The 21,648-nt window shown below is 39.9% G+C and overlaps 1 protein-coding gene across 2 annotated transcripts in view; it reads right to left on the reverse strand.

Annotated features, from left to right (window-relative positions):
* Positions 1-7,473, reverse strand: part of LOC103147616 (retinoic acid receptor gamma-A-like) — a 56,701-nt gene extending 49,228 nt beyond the window's left edge. The window contains exon 1 of one of the 2 annotated variants that reach the window (XM_007566045.2): positions 7,157-7,473. The gene's annotated coding sequence lies outside the window, so the exon portion shown is untranslated. The remainder of the gene's footprint in view (positions 1-7,156) is intronic. The other variant, XM_016678632.1, reaches the window with a different exon arrangement.
* Between the last annotated feature and the right edge of the window lie 14,175 nt (positions 7,474-21,648).

The following is a 21,648-nucleotide window of genomic DNA, read 5'->3' on the forward strand; positions in this document are numbered from 1 at the left end:
CATCCATCCATCCATCCATCCATCCATCCATCCATCCATCCATCCATCCATCCATCTATCCCTCTCTCTCTCTCTCCCTCAATGTAAACATACAAAGAATATTTTGTATGTTGTTAAATCAGATCTCGATAAAAAAAATGAAATCAGTCCCAAAATTCATATTAGTCCATTTTTATTTCACTAAACTGAGATCAGGGGTAGGATTAAATAAGTGTTCACTTCTTCCTTCTCCTTTTCAAACAGAAAAGTTTAGTAAATTTTTTTTTTCCTCTGTCCCACTGATTGCTTGTTCACTTTTTTTTCAACCTGTTATAAATAGATAAATTAAATTTCTCGATAAACAAATGAAATCAGTCAAAAAATGAAAGATTAGTCCATTTTTAATAATATCTGATCCTTGACTCTGGTTCTAAACTCCTTTTGAGGTTTGGGATGAGAGCAACTGAACCAAAGTGTCTGGTTTTGTTTTAGCCTAAAACAAACATCGCCTTAGTCTTTAAACACAATGTTTCATAAAAAACAAAACCAAAACTATCTTCTTCTCTCAGGTAAAAAAATAATCTTGCAGTATGACATAAACCTATTGGGGAATATAAATATCTTCTTATAGGTTTAGCCCGGTCATCTCCCTTCAGTGCTCCACGTGGGATTTCTCCCATTGAGGTCAATTTCTCCAGCTTAGCTTCAACTGGACCAATCAGCAAGCAGAAGGAGGAGGAGTTGCAAACGTCTATTTTTTTGTACGACGTCTTAGAACGGCAGTCAGCCTGTGGTTGCAGTTTGGCAGCGGAGGAAGTGAACGAAGCCATTCAGTTCGTCTTAGCCACGCATCCAAATATTGAGCAGTTAAAGACGGAGCAAGAGGAATGTGTAAGACATTTTACTGCCTGCAGATATGATTACAGAGTTGATTTCAACTCACTCATTTTCCAGTGAGTTTCATTGAGTTTTTTTGTTCTTTACCAGGTTAGTAACTTGAGTTCCTATGAAAATCTAAAATGGTTTGCCTCTATGTCATTCTGCTTCTTTTCATAAAAGCTTTTTTCCTTATTGGCAGTCCGCATTTTATGCACTCAGTCTCTTTTGTTTTACACAATAAAGATCTACTGAAAGGCCATTGAGGAGTTATCTGCTTTGTGGTGGGGAATAAAAGAATGTGTGTGGCTTTGTAGGACATGAAGTTCTAGTAAATATCTACAGAGACAGAGCTGAACAAACACAAAAAAAGGGCAAACAACATTTAGCGTGGTAAAAAATGTCCCAAGTGAAAGAAAAATTATTCTAGGAAGGGAAAATACCTGTAAACTAAAACCAAAAGTTGAATCTTATTCTTAGAGAATGCAGTTAAAGATGAGCTGTGCTGAATACCCAGAGGGGAAAGTGCGAGTACGAACACACAAACACCAGGAGAGGAAAAAAAAACAAAACAAAACAAAAAAACAGGCACCATCGCCCGCAAACAACATAATTAGATTTTCCAACAAATGACCATACTATATATTTCATGTCAAACTGACACGCAAAAAATGTCTTTTGAAAAGCGCAAATACAACTTGGCGATAAACCATCAGATTCTGACAGCTTTCATGCAGCCACAAAATGTTTTTGGCTGCAGCGGACACATTTTTAATTTATGAACGTAATTATATTGTTAGCTCAGTCGAGAATATCCACACAGAGCATTAGGACGAGAAACAACATCTGATATGTTTTCTGGGCATTATTGCTTAAAAACGTGTTAAGAAATTATTACCAGGAATCCATCTTATTGAAACAACTTGCAGCGGACATGATCTAACCACCTTTGCTGAGCTTTTAGAGCATTGAAAGAAATTCAAGAAGGACCAGGCTAATGATTCAAATTGAAACCACATTTTGGAGGGATATATTTTTTACTTTTAAAAAAAAATAGCTGAAGAAGATATCTTGTTTCGATAAAAATCTGGAAATAAATGCTCTCAGTAAAGCAAAAGTTTGTTTTTTTTGTTATTTTTTCCCCCATTCAGATTCAACTATGAATTTGGGGATTTTGAATGTTTTTTTAACTGAGACGATTTTAGCTCAACAAACGGTGTCTAAAAACACACAAAAAAGACAAAGAAGACCACAGCTCACCCAAATGATCACAGGAAGGTCAACATGAACACTAGAGCTCTATCTGCACTTTGGAAAAAAGCTGAGTGGATTTCAGCTGTGTGATCATATGGACTAAATGGACAAACTGGTTCAAGTGGTTCCATTTTTTCATTCCAACCTACTTTAATTTGGCTGCATTTTTTCCTGAAGACTTTATATCGTATTTTCTCTGGATTGATTATGCTTCTCAAACCTGTTTGTGAGCATTGACTCATTATGACTCCTACAGAAACCAAAATAACTCGACATCGTTGACTGGAAACGCATATAACCAAATTACTCCACTATAATTATTTGAAACGAATATTTCAGATTAGTCATTATCAAACCTTTTCATAGCATGTACCACTTTCTAAGCACCACCATCATTGCAAACAGTGGGTTATTTGGGCTTATCCAGCTCATTGTGTCGTAGTAAAATAGCATGAAGGAATAGATATAAACGTTCTTTGGTCTTTTTGGGACTGCATTAATTGTGGCGTGTTGCAAATTTCGATTATGTTATGTAAACACTCTAGTGGAAAATGAGACTCATTGGATCAGGCACCGTTTCTCCTATCGTCTAATTTCTGTCAGCATGTGTGAAATGTGGCAGGTGGTTTTCTTCTGTTGCCCATTTGTTTAAAGGTCCAATATTTTGGTTGTATTTGGTGGTTATTCAAGTTATTGTTGCCTTTCTGTAATTTGAAACCAGTTTGATCTCTGATTAGCATTTGTGTCCATTCAACAGTCGCACTGATACTGTGTCATGTTCATCTATCAATCATTTATCACTCCGTTCCAACTTCTGTAAGTCGTTTTCACCATAACCAGATGCTCAAACGCGTCGAGTTGACACCATGTGATTGGCTGATTCAGTGCTTGACCAGCAGCTGTGAGTTTAGAGATTAAATAAACGATTTTAACCAACATAATGTGTTAACATACTTTAAACTTAAAGGTTGGTAGTGGGAGACATTTCCATTCCTCCCAAATGGTAAAGATGAGGGCGCCTTACCAACTCTGACCTTAAAACCCGAGGCAGCCGACTTTAACGAGTGAAAAGATTCTTGTTTATTTGAACTTTTAATTTGTAGGTCATTAAATCAGTCACATACAAATCACTTAACTCCTTTTTATGACGCATTTAAATTGGCCTCGCTAATTTGCTGACCACAATTTCTTCTGAAGGCCACAAAAAGCAGCCGAGGTGCCAGCAGTGGTTCTTGTGCCAGTGGCTGGAAAAACAATAAAACACTTTTTAAAGTGAAGACTTGGCATAATTGAGTGCTCTGTTGTGTTTTTCTGTTGTTGTTTTATTATTATTACTAATCTGTGTGTGTATCTCCGTACTCCCTTTGCTGCTGTAGCACTAGAATAACAACATATTTCCATCTATTCTAAAATAGCCTGAAAATAGGTATAAGCTGACACATGTCTAGTACAAACATGCATCTGTGCATAAATACACACAACGTGTTTGGTACAAGCATGTATTAGTTCAGACACTTCCGTTTCATTTCCTGAAATTTTATGAATATTTACGAACTGAGAAAAAGTTCTGCGACAGATGACTCCTTTTGAAGGTAAACAGGTACGAATTGTTACCAGATCGGCACGAAGCGTCCCCTGGCAGTTGGTTCCTTTCTGTTTCCTGAGACAAAGTGGGCGTGAAAAGACACACTGTCGTTGTGGCAGAGGCTCGTTTTAGTTGGAACTGACTCTGTCTTCACTAAATGTCCCCATTTTTTTGTGTGTGTGGCGTATAAAACAATGTGTTAAATGGGAAAAACTGAAACACGACCAACACAGAGACTCTGTGTCACTGATGCGAATGAGGTTGACAATAGCAGCAATGTTTAATAAGACACATAATGTTGTCATTATAAGGAGGCCACCCTGTGGTCTGCTAAAGGTCTCCAGGTCGGCTCCGGGGTCACGGCCTGTCGCTTCAGGCTGTGGAGGTCACATCTTATCCAAGCGTTCGGTGGGACACTTTTCATTCAGCATTAAAGTCAAATATCCCCCATCAGTTTCTTGATGTTCCTCCTCAGAGTGGTTTAAACTGGGCTAAAACGAACTAGTTGCTTTTACAAACACTTTTACACAGCCCTCAGGACACGATTAATCACACCGAAGCACTTCGTAGTCACCAAGGCTTATTCAGCATTCAGTTTAAGAAACTGCAGGAGAGCAACAGTAAATGTCACAAAGTGACTTTCGAATCTCTGAAGACGTCGAACCAAACCATGACCAGTACGCGACTCCAAACGAATCCATCAAAAATAATTCGGCGGACAATGGTGCAGAGCAGAAGAAAAGTGACGCCCTGCGCTCTCAGAAATGAGCAGCAAATGGCTGCATCTTTGTCTTGAAAGTAGCGACTGAGAGAACAAACCCGTACAAAATGAAACTCAGCTGACACGCACCAGAAAAGAGTGAAGAATTTGCTCCCGCTTTATATATATATTTAAATATATAAAGGAAATAAGGAAGAAAGAAGGCAGTGAGACAGAGGGAAAAGAAAAAGGGAAAGACAGAGAAGAGCCAGACATCGCTCTGAGCCTGAGGGGCTGTCATTCTTCAAAAGTGAACAGAACAAAGATGAGATTGGAGCGCAGTTAAAGAAGTTAGCACACCCCAACACATGACCATGCAACCCCACACACACACACACGCACACCCCCACACACACACCTACACACGCACACACACACACACACAAGATGTTCCAACAGTTTGTTCTCTGCATAAATTAAACTAAAAGGAAAACTTAAAAATGTAACTACACTTAATCCGTTCAGTAGCTGGTGCTCTCCAGAAATGACCACGCCACAGAAAGCATGTTTACAATGTGATTCTGATGTACTGCGTGATACATTGTTCACACCCACTTGTTTTTTTTTTTTCCCCCCTTCTTGCAGACTCATGCACTTTTCCCTGTGACACGCTGATGAACATTCCTCCAGACATTAAGGAAAATTAATCTGGAACAGATCTGTCAAGAGTTTGCGAGACCGACCGGCGGCCAGGCCTGCCGTTGCCATGGGTCTGACCGAGCGCTCATTGACGCAGCGTTAGCAGTCAGATGTGGAAAGCTACGAATATTAACAGAAAAGTAAAATAATAAAGGTAAGGAAACTAAAAGTCATGGGATAACTTAAAAGAATAATGGTAAAACTGAAGCAGCATGTAAAAAGAGAGAAACCTTGAAATGAAAAATTTGCATTTTGAAAAATTAAGACATGAAAAAAAATGAACTGATAAAGAAGTCTTTGGGTCGTATGGGAACGTTGAGTTAAAGAGCGAAGTTTGAAGGAGTCAATAGGTTCTGTAAATCTCGGGCTCTTAGGAAGTTTGTTCCGGTGTGAAGGAGCTTAAAATCTGGCTGCTCTCTCCTTTTCTTTTGCTCTTGACCTGGGAGCCCTGATTGGCCAGAAATCTGGTGATTTTAGTTGTGTGTACTTGACAAGCAAATCTGAAAAGGTTCAAAACCACTCAGAGGTTTCTAGAGAAAATACTGAGATGGGGTTCAGTTGCCTTATTAGTAGTTTTACACAATAATATAACCAAACTCAAAATAAAAACCTTCAATGTCTTGTTTTTTCTTTATTTAGTAACAGATTTAGACGTAGAAATTAACGTCGGAGTCCATAACGACATCTTGCACTGTCTTTGATCTTCAGCCTCTCTCAGTCCAGCTGGGTGCTGCGTTCTTTGCTTCCATTACTGGGACAAAAATATTTTGTTTTCTGCATTAAGCTGCCAGAAATTCTAGCTCAACCGCCCTTTGATGCTTTTGGATATTCTGTTTTAGTAAATGTAACGGATGTCGTGGCACAGAAATACTTTTGTCATCAGCATAGATTTTGTAAGCAATGTGGTAATACTGCATGGTCTGAGCTAAGGCCATCGCGTAGATGTCAAACGAAAACTTTCCCGAGAATGAAACCTCAAAGAACCCCACAAGCGGTCGTCGTTTGCTCAGAATGACGAAAAGTATTTCCAAACCAGATCCGGCCCAATTCAGCAAAGTACCAGACAACCTCACACACTTTGGATTATGGCGAACTGTGTCAAACGCAGCTCTCAAATCCAGAAATAAGATCGCAGTGGAAGCACTTGGCATGCAAATGACATCTTAATCATCATCATCAATCAAGCAGCACATTTGTAGTCATGCACCACATGTCGCACAAAGGATGCTATCTGAAGTGATTCAGTCTGTATAAAAAGAGCTCGTGTTTCAACGCGAGAGGGTCACCTAGTTTATTTGCACACATGATGCAAAGCAGCAGCAATGATCAGACAGCAGATCGCCTTATGATATCTGACAGAGTCAGTGCTTCCTTTGGTGGGGAGGGAGGTCAGGGTGAGGGATCACACTGAAGCTAAGGTAGACTAGACATGCTCAATCACTGTGAGGTTGATGGAGCGATCAATCAACTTTGACAGCCGGTTTGGCGGTTCAGAGCCTTCAGGTTGCAGCAGCGTCTTCGTCTGCTGCAGGAAAACAAATTGAAATGGCCTCAAAGCTGACCGACCCTGATGTTTACAGCAGAGGAAAACGCTTTGCTTTTCGTGGATGAGAGACTAACTAACTCGTCTTATTTCCCTATGCACAACGGTTTTTATCCTGTTTATTTAAAAATCCGCGGCAAAAAGGAGTTTTCCGCTCATAGATGGGGCAAACAAATACAAAGTATCCATCATCATCATACCATAGTTCTGATCAGCTCTTATTCTCTTTCCAAGCTTTTTCTGTTGTTCTTTCTACTCCTCTCCAAATCTCTGTTCTCAATTAAAGCTGTCCTCGAGAAACTCAATCTCCCCACTCATGCTGTCCCACAAACACACACCGACTCACACACAGAAAGAGAGAAGGGAGAGGGACAAGAGGAACACTTCTCACTCATGCTCTGACATGTCCTCTGCCTGTCTTCTTCTTCTTCTTCTTCTTCTTCTTGTTCTTCTTCTTCTTCTTCTCCCAAAAACCGCCAACAGACTAAAAGTTATCAGGAAACCCTGGGAGCAAACTTACCAGATGTTGGATGTGAACGCCTCAGAGAGTCGGAGGAGAAGGGAGTTTGAAACGTAGCGCCGCGGTCGCGTTTGTCAGTCAGAAGTCCGACTTGCAGCGACAACAGAGCTCAGCCTGTTGCATTCCACCTCCCTCTCTGCTTTTCCCGTCTCTCTCGTCGTCGTCTTCTCACCAGCATACACCCTCTTTCTCTTTCTCTCTGTCTTTTTCCCTCCTCTTGAGATCGTCGTGCACTTTGATTCACAAACCCTGCCTTTGTCACGTGATATAACACTTCAAATATACAGCACATATTTTTACCAGCCACAGAATGCCCGAAGGCAGGGAAAACAGGGTTCAGAGAGCTTAGGTTTCAACTTGCTGCCCCCTCAACCCCCACCCGCTTCGCTTTCTTTGTCTCAAAGTCACTCCTTACCTTCGGTCCATCTGAAACGCGCTGTCAGTCAGCGCTCGTGAGTGGGATTTTTAATGCACGGCAAACTGTTTGCTTTCAGCCTCCCCGGTTTGTGTCTTTTTCTGCTCATCACCTGGAGGATAGGCTGGCCTGTGCATGCATGCACAAGCAGACGCAGTCATGAAACAGCGATTAACTCCCTGACATACACAAACACACATTTGGCAAGTGGTGCACACCTTTTGGGGGTATCAGTATCAGCCCATAGCTTTCGTTCCATTCCTGCGTGCCTTGACTTTTGGACTGTGACTGTCTAACCTGAGGGATAAAGGAATCGGGCCAATCAAATGCCTCGGTGTGACCTGGAAATGCTTAGCGCCAACACGCCAATCCAAACTTTTCCATAAAAAAAAAAAAAAAAAACAACTTGTACCTACAAGAGCTTTACAAAACGTCAAGGGACTTTCACTCAAAACCTATGGAGAAATATATATTCTTTGCATTTCACTGAAATGCAAATGACTAAATGTTATTTTCCATCGTGCCTGGCTTGAAAAGCACAAAAGGGATTTTCTCCTTTCAGTTTCAACAGCTTCACAATTATTCAGAGGACTCTTTTTTTCCTCCTACAGGATTTTCCTAAGCAAATCAACCCTGTGCTTTTCTGGTGAGGAAACATTTAATGGAGCACCATTTGATCCGTGATGAGATCAAGCCGGGCCAGTCGGCCCTCGGAGGGTAAAGCTCGCTGTCTCTTCATGTCAGAGATAAATCTGTCTGCCGTCTATCTGACCAGCCTCAGCAACGAGGAAACACACTGCACAGCCGTCCAGCAAATTACTGTAGAGGTGCAGGCGGCCTGCTGGAAACAAGAGATGAGATAATGCATTTACATTTTTCCTTACCTTTTGGTTTGACTGGTCAGATAAATTCAAAGGACGAGCCGGTATTGTATCTACATGCAATAGGTAAATAAGAACACGTTTTAAATCTTATCTATAGGCCCTTTGGATTTGGCAGCCTGCAAGAATCAAGTTGTTTCCATTTAGTTTGTTGTCTGTACTGAAGAAATACCAAAGATAGTTTGGTTTGACAGGCATGAAATAGCATTTTGGCAGCAACAAGGTGATTCCCAAAAAGATATTAGCAAAAAACTTGGCATGCCAGCAAGATAAATAGTAACGACATTGGAATGTCATTCAGACTGGATGGATGCAGTCAAATGTTATCCAAGAGAGGGAAGGTTATCCCAACTGAAAAGGCCGAACTAGACGTCAACCTTTCAGACGTTCTGGACAGCTACAGATACTTTAGTTTCCACTTAATAGCAAATATAAAAATGTTACAGGGAGGCCAGCCACAACTAATCATCTACAGAAAGTAGAAATGGTCTTGAATAGCATAGCTTTGTGGAAAGACCCACAGAGCTATGAGGTAATAACTCTAATAAGATGCCAATTATCAGATAACCCACTGTGGTATTAGCTTTGTCCAAAGAGTTCATCACAAAGATGATGCCCAAAGTGTGAATTCTCAAGTGAATGTTATTGGCAACAGACACCCAGCGTCAGAGAAGAGTAATGGTGGAAACTAGCTATCAGCTGCACACTATGAACATTAGATTAGGTAGCTACCTTATTGCTGAGTTTAGTCATCGCAGCAAAGATGAAACGCTAAGGTCAGGTTTGAGACTTGAACTTGAGTCGGACCCAAGTTGGAAAAACCAAGACTGAGTTCACTGACTTAAACTGGTGCTGCAAATAACAGTGACATGACTTAGACTTCTGGTCCGAGGCTCGAGTCTTATTAGCAATCATTAGCTTATGTAATCAGGACAAACTAAGTCAGTAGGTAAGCGTCAGATGCAGCTGTAACAGTTGCTGCATGTTTTACTCTGAAGGGATCCGCATGGTAATTATAGACCCTCCGCTGTAGGAACGCTGTCCGTTCATATACTGACAGCATACAACTGCATGAAAAGTTATGTGTGGAGAAAAACAAACACTGCACATCACCTTGAATGCATCACCCTCATCCCGAAACATGGTGGTGGCAGTGTCATGGTGTGGGGATGATTTGTATCAGCAGAGACAGAGAAACTGGTCAGAGTTAGTGGGAGCATGAATGAAGCAAAATTCAAGACAATCCTGAAAGAAAACCTGTTCAGGCTGAAAAAGACCTGAAGGTCTCCTTTCATCCGTGCAACGTCCCTGAACAATGGGGCCCAGTCAAAGCCCAAACCGGAAGACGACTTAAAATCTGTGGCAAGACTTGGAAAATTTACACATGCTCTCCAACCAACTTGACTGAGCTTCTGCTGTTTGCAAAACATGTTAACGTCCAGGTGCGCAAAGCTGGTACGAGCATCCCCGCAAAGACTTACAGCTGCAGCTGCAGTAAAACCCAGAGATATTTGTTCCTTTAAAAACAAAATGTGAAAAAGCTAGGCTGAATAATTTTACAAGGCACCGCATTTAACTGCGTTGGGTTTACTGGTGTAACCATCTGGCCCAGTGGCACACTGCTCCTTAACAGAGCGAGAGGTTAGTGCTGTTTGTGTTTCTGTGTCAGAGGAAGGTGAACAGTCACAGAGTGTGTACGTCTGCTGAGTGAGAACCAGGAATTTGTGTGTTTCTGAATTCAGATGAACATCCTTTCTTTCAAACAAGACCTGACAACGAACTTTCCCGTTTAGCTCAAGCTTATTTTTTAGAAGCGCTGTATTTTTAATGAAGATGTAAAACAAAGGACAATAAAATTGAGAAGAACTGAGAACAAAAAATAGATTGGGAGTTTATAACCTTCTGCTGAATTTAAAATGGGCCCCTTTTTGGCAGCAGGCAGCAGAGAAACCGCAGAGTGGTGCGACTCTGGAGTCGAGGGGTGGAGAGAGGAGGAAGGGTGCCGAGGCAAAGGCAGAGGAAGAAGAAAATGGTGAAGGAGGGTGGAGGTGTGTGTGTGTGTGTGTGTGGGGGGGTGCTGGTAAAGGCAGAGGTTGCAGGTTTTAATCAGCAGCAGGCTGTTGGTAATGAGATCACTATCCCGCCGCTCTCAGATTGATGTCATGTGAGTCTCTTTGGTGCATGGACGAGCATGCAGAGGATGACAGGCATGCATGACATGCCTGCTGTCTTTCTCTCGGCAAACAAACCTACAAACATGTAAGCAGAATTGCAAAAACAGAACCAGACTCACACAGCCCGCAAACCAATTAACACTGGCACCACGGCTCATACAGAAACGACACTTGCACAACACAGAGAGCGTTTAATACGACACAACACCCTGTTATTAATTTTCCCCGAGCAAGAAAAAGAGCTGACACAAATATAATCACACCCACACGTACACTCGAAACACATTTCTGGTCCCAAGGCTCCTTTATGTATTTGCTGTCTCTCATACTGCTAAACATGCCTACACACAAAGAACATACTGTACCAGCGGTGAGGGCTGGCTAGACTTGCAGGCATAAAAAAAAAAGAAAAAGAAAAAAAAAAGGGGGGAGCAAAAGCAAGAGAGAAAACAAGAGCTGTGAGGAAGAAAAGAAGCGAGGAAAATGGAAAAGAAGGGCAGAAAAACCGGGTAAAATTGCCAGTTTAGCAAACAACTGGTTGAGATGCTACGTTACAGAAAAACAAGCTACAATGTTGCACGTTGGCGTAAAAAGCATTTAGAGAAAAGTTTGTTGCAGATTTTCTCTGTTTTTGTTTTTTCTCTTTTTCACACTAATGCTTCATGTAAACAAATTTTAAAGTCAAACATTTAAAAAAAATGCATATTTCAAACGATGATTTCATCCAGCGATGCAAAAAAAGCTTTCCAAACCCCAACCTAGCTGTATGCAAAAAAAAAAAAAAAAAAGTAATTTTCCACTAAAGATTTTGGCGACACAAGCTGCCATCTAGCTTTTATTATAACTGGCAGTGAGTGTTTTGCATCACTATGGAGGAATTTTGGCCCATTCTTCTTTACAGAATTGATTTAAGTCGGCCACATTGAAGGGCTGAAGGGAGCTCGAACGTCCTGCTTCAGGTCACGACAAAACATCTCAATCAAATTTAGACACAAACTTTTAACCGGTCACTTTGAAATCTTTTTTGTCATTTAAGTTGGTCGTTCTGGCGCTTTAAATCGTTGTCATGCTGCGTAGTTTCTATTTGTCATTTAGATTCCTCAAAAATCTTGGGGATCTTCAAGGCCACTCTTTGAGGAAATCTGATACGGGCAATTTTGCTCAAACTTGGTTTTTATCTTGCAACTCTAACATTGACGTCATTTTTCCTCCCTCTGTTGTTCAGCGGAGTCACAAATTCTTCGATAGACTTTGTCAGCTTTTCCATGCTGACAGATGTTGGTGACTGTTTTGCGTCTGTTTTTTATTTTATTTTTTCATATTGGGGCATGCTGTACTACTCTTCGAGATTGTTTAGCCCCTACTTCAGGTTGTCAAACAGGTTGTGTTCAACACATTTGGTAGTAATCCGGCAGCATGTCTAGTGAAGGTGGAACGGGGATTTATTTGATGATTTCAAAATGGATAATTGTAACCAAAAGGTAAAAGCAGAAGAAAGCTTAACGGTGGAAGGTTCTTTTTTTCCAGTCCTGTATTGTTTTCTGAAGCAAATCTGAACATTTGAGGATATTTGCAGCAGTTTGTGCTTGTGGTTTGTCCGAGGAGGAAAGAAACGCGGAAAAAAAGTGGTTAAAGGGGTACATGTGCATCCAATGGAAAGCAAATAGTTTTTCCGATATAAATGTTCCCCAAAATTCAACCATGATGTCACCGTGAACCTGTCGTGAACCCAACTCTGTCAACTACCATTACCGTCTCAGCCGCTCTCTGTTTCCACTCAGCCGCCGTACCTCTCCATCTCTTTCCACTCTATTCCCATCCTGTTCTTGGACTTACACTCGTCATCTTTCGCCGTTCGGAGTTGTCTGGTTACATTTTTCCCCTCTTCAAACTGCCTGCGTGCTGCACCCCCTCCGCCTCCCCCCAGGAACCCCAACACCACCCCAAATATACAACACAAACTGCTCACAGACATTTGGAAAGTCTCTAGTATAACAGCGAGAGTTTTAATCAGAACAAGCTGGCATATTTTGGCCAAAACCTGCACTTATGGTAATTCAATCAGAAAGAAAGGGGAAAGAGGGGGAGAGAAAAAAAAAGGAAAGAAAGAAAAGGGGCACACAGAGGGTAGCCGAGTGCAAGACAGAGAAATAAGAAAAACAGAGGGAGAAAAAGGAGACAGTGGGCGGATGGGAGGGTAAGGTAGGGGTTGAGTGGTTTGCAGGAGTTTGATCCACATGTGGAAGCGATTGCCTAATTACAGCTGATACGTATGTGTTACTGCCTGCAGGACAGAAGGTGATTGGAGGGTGCACATCATTAAAAAGAGATGACAGGACCGGAGGGAAATGAGAGGGATAATTAGAAGATGAGGAGAAGTCAGAGAGATGAGCCTTGGTGGCTCCTCAGTCATCCCAGCTTTGTTGTCTAAGTCACAAGCTTTTGTATTTAGTCATGCATCGCCATCTTGGAGGCTAGAGAATCCTCACAGCTTCAGAAATGAATCCTTGGGAATTAAAATTTTACTTACAGGATTATTATCGAGCCTGAATGCACCTGGACATGACGGAGCCATCTTGTCCTTAACAGATCACAAAATTAATTAAGCGAAGCTTCAGATACACCTGGAATATCAGTGGCATGACAATAATTCAGAGTAAAGTTTTCCTGTTTACGTTCAGTTTGGATTTATTTCTGATAGCCGAATAACAGAAAGAAACATAAAATCTGTTTTTTTTTTTTTTTAAATAATTGGAATAACTTTCTTCGGTTTTATAAGTTTACCTACACTTTGATTACTGTCCCTTTCAACAGTTTGGGAAAGGCCAGATGACGCTGCCATGTAGTCGTCTGATGAAACTCATATGGAGGGATGATATGAAACAGAAAAACTTTAGTCTGACTTACTTTCAGAGTGTGAGAAAAAAAAAAGACATACAGTATATGCAAATATTTGGTTTCAACTGTATTCAAGGGCAACGTGTAATTTTATTCGACGCCATTAGCATACCACTTCCTTGTTTGACATCTGGGAAAAAAACAAAATCAGGAAGGAGAAAAGTTCTGCAGCCTGATAAAAAATCATCCCCTTGTACTAAACGCACAAGGGGAATTTCAATCAAAGTGTCGGTCACTAAATGTGTTGCTAAATTCTGACCAGATACAAAATATTAATTAAATAAAGTGTCATCTCTCCAGTAATGATGCTGCAAGAAAACGTGTTCAGCTGTTTAAAATAAAACACAGGAACTATTTGACTTGATTAATAAAACTGAATTACAAGGACCGTATCCTAACTGCCCATAAAGCAATTAATGCAGTCGAAAATTATTCAACCTGCTCCACAGAATTTTTCATAATGTTAGGAACACCGGTAAATATGGCTGAGCCAAGAAAACCGATCAACGAAAAAACACTGAATGTTCCCAGAAATGCACGTGGAAGCAAAGTTTTTCTTTCTTAAAGGTTTTATTGGCTCTGGTGACGTTTATTTGATAGTGAATTGGCAGGAAGGTGGGTGATGAGAGAAGGGGGAAGACATGCGGCAAGGGTCACCAGGCCGGGAATCGAGCCTGCGACGGCCGCATGTGTGGGCCGTGCTCAACCACCGCGCCGCCACAGCACCCGGCCGGAAGCAAATATTAAAGTAGCAACTGATAAGGTTTTAGTTTTGTAAGTAAAGCATGCGAAACTGTGAACGACTCCAAGACGTTCACCGATTCTGAGAACGAAGCACAAAAAAAAAATCAGCTCCAGTGTATAAATAAGTCAAAGAGGCTTTGGGAGTTTGTTCTGCAGAGCAAAAAAGAAAAAAACTGGAACTTTTCAGACCAAAGGCTGAGCTGCGTCGCTGTAGGTCGAAGAATGAAGCAAACACTGAAAACACACTTTGGCTCTGAAGCCGGTAGCGTGTGGATGATAAGATCGACTAAACTGAGTATCAAGAAAATCTCTCATGCTGTTTGTGATTAAAGCTCTGTGCGATGAAGAGGTCTTCATTATGGATGCCATATTTTACTTAAGTAAACTCTATAGCATTTTAAAAGTAATTTATTAAAAGTACTTATCTTAGCACTGCATTTATTTGCACATCAGTAAGTTTTAACTATTTATTGAACATTTGTTGAGTTTTTAATAATTAGAATGTACCCTTTTGTTCCAGGCCCTGCACAGCTGCTCCTCTTTAAATGTGGTGGAGAAAAGAACCGTTCCTTGGAGTTGTTTTGCAAAACTTTGCAAATGTTTGTGTGACACGTAAAGGTAGAAGAATGAGTGTAAAGATGTGACCCAAAATTGCTAAAATATGATTACTCATCTGTCTTTTTTGTTTCCTCTCCGAGGTGTTTGAACAAATACTTCCCCAGGAACTCCAGACACTCTACAGAGGTTCCAGGAGAGACTATAAGAAACAAGAAACCTATTTCTGCACATGATGTTTTCTGTGTTTTCGTTATGGTCCTGAGGTGTAACATTAAAATATGAAATATTTATGTAAACTAAATAGTATTTATATCTATTAAAATATATGTTATGTGTGTAGATGACTCACCTGTGAGTTAAGAACGGTTTAGTCCATAAACAGCTGAGACTATTTAAGGCTGCAATTTTGTCATTAGAGAGATTATTTTTGTTGGAAGGCATGATGTGTATCGTCCAACAGAGTTATGCCAAATCTGAACAAACAAAACCCTGCTAATTCCACCAGTTGCTGGTTTGTACACGTTGCCAAAAAAAAAAGCCTAATCTGCACAATCATAGGCAGATTAGGCTTTATTTTTTATTTTGATCAATGCTGCAGACCTCAGGCCTTTTTTTTTTTTTTTTTTTTCCTTTTCGATAATGGTTGGAAGACAAATGGCAATGATGGCAGAAGTCGGAAAAACACTTTAAACCGTTTCGATATGGTGAGGCTGGAGCTGTTCTCCCTGCAGGATTGTTTGGCACCTCTTCACAAGAGGGCACTTGTCCGCAGATGTCAGCAGATCTCTGCTGGCTGCTGCCGTGAAGTCTGTTCGAAAACGCATTAGTCCTCGGGAGGGAGTCCAGGAGACGTTTAGTGCATTAACGCCGCTCAAGTTCACTTTTTCTGTCCTGTTTATTATGTGACTAACGCAGTTTGTAAATGTTGTTTAATATGTCCAACACCCCTAAATGGGGCCAACATTATTTCCAGAATATCAGAGCTGTTTGTTGGTATGGCTGTCATTAGTTTATTAAAAGCAGCTGTTCCCATGGATTCCTCTTAAATTTCTTCTTTGGCTGCAATATGTTTAGTTTTAAAGGACTTGAGCAACTAGCTTCACAGTATCTTTAGCAAAATCCAGACTATTTAATGCACTTTTTAAAAAAAAAACAAAAACCCACTACTTAATACCTGCTTTAAGCCATCAAAGCCTTATAGATCTTGTTAAAGTGCTCTACAAAAGTATGCATGTCTAGAACTTTTCCACATTCTGTCATGTTGCAAATAAACTACCTTGGGAGACACACAAAGTGCAGATTAGTTGTGTATATATACACTACATTGTGAACTTGTTGCCCCTTTTTTTGCATAGTAGCTTAAGCTCAGCCACATATAATGGACTGTGTATCCGATTATAGGTTTTCAGGTTCTGTAACAGAATCTCAAATGGATTTAGATCTTTCATTTTCATCCACATTATTCTGCTGCGGTTCTGGCTGCATCTTTAGGGTCGTTGATCTGTTGTAGCTTAACCTCCAGCCCCAATTTAAAGCCTTTTGCAGCCTCAAACAGGTTTCCTTCTAGCATTTAGCTGCATCCAATAATGTGCGTCACACAATAGTGTCTTACATTTTGACCAAATTGTTGAAATTTGGTCTCATCTGACCTGCCTGCTGTGTTCCTTGACTTTATGATGCTGTTTGCTCATCTATATTTTCTATTAAATCTCTGACAGAACAGCTGGTTTTATACTGGGAAAATGACATGCAGATGGACTCGAATTACTACATAAGTCATTTCTAAAGGCAGTTGATTGCAGTGAATTTCATTGAAGGGGATCAGATTAAAAGGGACACATTCCATTTTAATCATAGCATTCCCTACGTCAGTATACCAAATAAAACACCAAACAAAATTAATCAGAGTTTGTGGTTGTGATCAAATGTAGAAAAGTTCAAGGGGTCGACATACTTTTGCAAGACACTGCATGTCCAAATAGTTGCTCTGTTGACTAATTATACCTACATGTCATTACAGTAAGCCTTACTCTCTCTCTTACAGTGTTATCTGATGCATAAAGCTATAAAACCTCAGATAAAATCCTCCTAAATCCTCCTAATTTAATTCCAGTAACACATTTACACATTCATATCACATTTACAGGGTCTAAATAGTAAAAAAGCAGTTTAAAGACAAAGACGCTGACTGTTTTCCAGAGGAATAGGTTAAGTGTGAAGAGTCACTTGTTGAAGTAAACATGTTGCCATGCAACTCTAAAATCAAGTAAACATGGTGAGTAACCAGGTATTGACTCAATGTGACAAAAAGTACATGCATGCAACGCAAAGAGTGTCAAGAGACTGCAGCGCTTAATATAACTCCAATTAGAGAAGCAATGCTAATGGGTTCTGTGGCAAATATAGTCCTTCCTGGACCGCTGCAGACACATGCTCAAACACCCACACCCACTCTGGGTTTACAGTGGAGACACCAAAGGTTTGAAAGTCTGAACACCATTTGTACTGAAGCATGTGAAGACTCAAAAAAAAAACAACAACAAAACCCCCCCCCCAAAAAAACAAACAAACAAAAAAAGAACACAAAGACGAGCTGAAATTACCTCACATTTCCATGCTCGCACTGCCACCTTGTGGCAGGAAGAAGCATCGAAGTACATCCGTTCAGCGCCACAAATCTAAACGAGTAACTGGGAGGTGTTTTATTTCTAGCATCGGCATTAGCAAGCACTGCACCGTTTTATATGTAGGTGGTGGGATTACAGGATTACATGCTTTTTAACATTATTAAAGGAAGAGCTGTTTTTCTCTCCTTATGCAGCATAGAAAAATGTGAAGAAACACATAGTATAAATAAATAAATAAATAAATAAATAAATAAAAAAGCACATACATTGTTTATATGACCTGATTCCTTTTGAGGAACAGAAGTCAGTGACAACAGAACCATCTGCCGGTTCACCTCAGGTTGATTGCTATAATACGCCACAAGGAGGCGCTGTTTAATTAGTTATTTCCACAACTGACACCAAAGAAGCACGTTAATATGGTCAAATATATGTTGATTAAAACAGATCAGGCAGAAAAATACAGACACGAACATTAGACAGTGAGTTGCTTCAGTCAGTCTTTGCTCTAATCATCACCTCTATTCATAAATTATAATTTTTCATCACACCTTTAATTTTTCTAAGCTACATGCATTTATTTCTGTTCATTTATTTGTTTTCCTTTCTTTTTTCTTTTTTTTACTTTCTGGTCATTTTTAGGCACATGCTTTTATTTTCTTTACACACCTCCAACCTTAACGTTCTAGTTCCTGGAAGGGTTTTTTCTGAAACTCCTGACCTCCCAAACAAAATAACTTCAGTTTTGTTTTCAGTGAGATGAAATACATTTGCATTGAACTGTGATTTTATAGCATTATGACAAATAATTCAATGTTTCAAAGAGTCAGTTAGTAATTTCTATCGGTTTTGGGGTAAATAATATCATCAGTAGAAAGGACTATCCATCTCCAGAACTAGAAACCCAAACGGTGCGCGGCCTAAGACGGAGCTCTGTGGGACTCCATGAGTAAAGCTGTAATGCAGCTGATCAATTTTCTTCCGTGTGGACTGAGAAACTCCTGCCTTGGATATCTGCAAGCTGGGACAAGAAGCGGGTGCTTGATATCATTTACAGCCAGACTTCATTTGCAAATTTTATGAGTGGTTACACCACATTAGGTTTGTGGCTTGTAGGCATCAGATGTTTTACCACTTCACTCAAAAGCAACATCAGCGTTAGGTGAAAAACTACAACTTGAAGAGAGTACTTTCTTTAAAATATCTTTATTTTTATGTGTGACTGAAAGAATTAGTCTTATATGCAGAGTCTTATATGTTAAAAGAAAGACATAGAAGTCCAATTTGAAGTTTCAAAGAGGCCTTGAAGGGGACAGAGCAGGCCCGTCATTCAAAATCATTTGTGGGTCAGAAAACCAACACTTCACATAACCATTTTTACTTTCTAACAGGACAGCAACTCTACACATAAAGTTAAAGCCACAACAAAATGTTTTAGCTGAACGCACATACATGTGTTAGAATGGTTCAGTCAAAGTTCACACTTTTAAAGCAACTGAGAATTGGTGGCAATCCTTGACATTTGCTGGACAGACAAAGAAGTCGGACTGATTTTGAGCCTGTCGCTCAGTATTTCAGTCGATAGATGTGCAAAGTTAGTGGAGACTCAAAATGAATTGTTTTACAATTTAAATAATTTCACTGCAGAAATTATTTTAGTTTCTTTGTTTTCAGTTGTGCCAACAGTATTGTGAAATTGAAGCAGTGGATCATGTAAGACAATGATTGTAAAATTGTTTATAAAATAGCCTGTTTCGTTGTTAAAGTAATTTCACTTTTTTATTATTAATTTAACTTGAAGCTGCGATGGGTTTATCAGGTTATGTTGCTGTGGATGACAAAACACTAGGCTGAAATTCATACTCAAAACTAGAAAATGGTCGGATAAACTTGACTGTAGCAGACAGTAAAATCAGTTTATTTGTGGTTTATTGTATAACTGATGGAGTCTGAAACCACCTAAACAGGTGCAGGTTTCATCCCAAACACCCCTTGCCCCCATAGCCTCATTCTGCACCAGCCCCAGCCTGCGGTGAGGAGATTGTAATTCAGCTCACCTACCAAGGAGAAGAAAGAAGTGAACAAATACAGCCCCTCCGACCCCCTCAAGGTTTAGCTATGTGACCTAAATTTTATTCTTTTGTGTGTCTGCCCGCAACAGGAGATTGTCTTTTTTGTTCTTTCTGTGCGGACGCGGTGCTTTGTAACACATTTGGGTTGTTTTACGACGCGCTTGTTTGCGCAAGCTGCTCCTGACCTACATTCGCTGCGTCCCAGGCGCTCTCCGGTGATACTCGGGCTCCCAGCTATCACAATGTTCGGGAGAGAGCAAACGTGACGGAGCGGGGGAGGGGAGCGGGGAGAGGAAAGGGAGTCACGCTGAGGTCCGCCCTCTCCGCACGTGTCGGCTTTCTCAAGCAGAGATCGTCTATCCAAGGGATGTTCATATGCCGCTTCTCCCTTAAAAAAACAAACAAAAAAAAAAAAAAAAACAACTTCATCAATTTCCGGTTAGCTTTTGGACTTATTTCGTTAATTTTGTCATCTTTAAGAGGCTTATAACCAAATTAAAATATGTTGTTTTTCACTGTTTCTGTCTCACTCCTGAACAATTTATTTTTTCTCCTAACTGTTTTGTTTTTGCCTTTTGCTCTCCTATTCATGACTTATGGAAACCAAATACAACAGTAATTTTCTCTCTGTTTGCCTGCCAAATCCCATCGTAGATACAAAGGAAGACATTCATTCTGCTGTCCAAAAACCCATCTTAGCTCATCACTAAAAGGAAAGTCATAATTAAAAAAAAGAAAATCTATAAATAAATAAAGAATGCCTCATACTGAAATACATACACTTCCTACATAATATACCCTGTATAATATAAATTCAGCTCAGAAGCCCAAATTATTTAAATACCTGCATCTGGCATACATTTTATATGTTTAAGGACGATTTTATTGTATTAAATCATTATTATTGTTTGCTTTTTATCCTTTGTTATTGCTTTCTCTTTTCTCTTTTTTATTATTTCAGTTAGATTTACTCTTTTTTTAAATATATGAAAACTAGCTGATTCAGTCACACCTTCTCCCTATGCATTGCTTTTAAGATAACATTTAAACGATGCATTCTCAGACCGTCTGCATTGCTTTGTAGTTTCATTCTGTTTTTTTTTCTTTTGTTTGTTTTTGTAATATTCTTTGGACTGCTGAGATTTAATTAAATTACTACTCTTCTTACCACAGTCCAAAAACCTGACTGTTGGGTTAATTGATTACTCTAAATTGCCTTTAATTGTGAATGTATGTGTATGGTTGTTTGTCCTGTGTGTCTCTTTGTTGACCTGTGATGGACTGGGAAGTTGTCGATGGTGAACCCCACCTCTCGCTCAATGACCATAGGAGACAAGAACTGTCTATGCAAAAAAAGTGGTTCCAATAGACAGCAGAGGAGGGCTAAATGCATGTCACTTTTTTCATATTTCTAATAGTAAAAATAATTGGAAATCATCTATCATTTTTTTTCCACTACACAATAACACTGGGCTTTTGTGTTGTGCCACATAAAATCACACGCTTTGAAGTTTGTGGTTTTAACATGGCAGAATGAAAAGAAGCTGAACAGTCACAGTGCAAGACCAAATGTACCTGGGGGGCCAGCGTGCAGTGTTTTTCCTTTGGTGAAACAATGAAACAAAAACAAAAAAACAGGGGGATAGTTGCCCACAGAGCCACTTTTGGCTCGGGAGATGCAGGTTGCACTTCCCCGATCTAGCAGATGAAAACAGTGATTATATTCCAATATGACTGAAGCTAAAAGTGCAGTGGCTTGATTTTTATTTAATCATTAAAGTAAAACTATGAACGTAAAAATGAAATTGATCCAAGAGACCAATTAGTTATGGTTTCTTTGCCAGAAATGGATTTTGTATTTTTTTCTTTAGTGCAGGGGTCATAGCAGGAGGCAGGACCTGTTCTATCCCCTGTCTAGATCTAGACTTACTACAGTAAGACCTCTTGGGAAATTTACTCAATCTTCAATATAATGTCAATAATAACATAATCAGAATTTAAAATACTTTTATTCTTCTGAGTTTGGTTCAAATGTTCAATTCAACTTAGATTTTCTTTAATAAAACAACCTCCCTAATTCTTAACATTTTGGCCAGTTTCAATCACCAATCCCGATGATAAAA

This window comes from Poecilia formosa, unplaced genomic scaffold, assembly GCF_000485575.1.
Source record: "Poecilia formosa unplaced genomic scaffold, Poecilia_formosa-5.1.2 Scaffold186, whole genome shotgun sequence".
NCBI classification, from domain to species: domain Eukaryota; kingdom Metazoa; phylum Chordata; class Actinopteri; order Cyprinodontiformes; family Poeciliidae; genus Poecilia; species Poecilia formosa.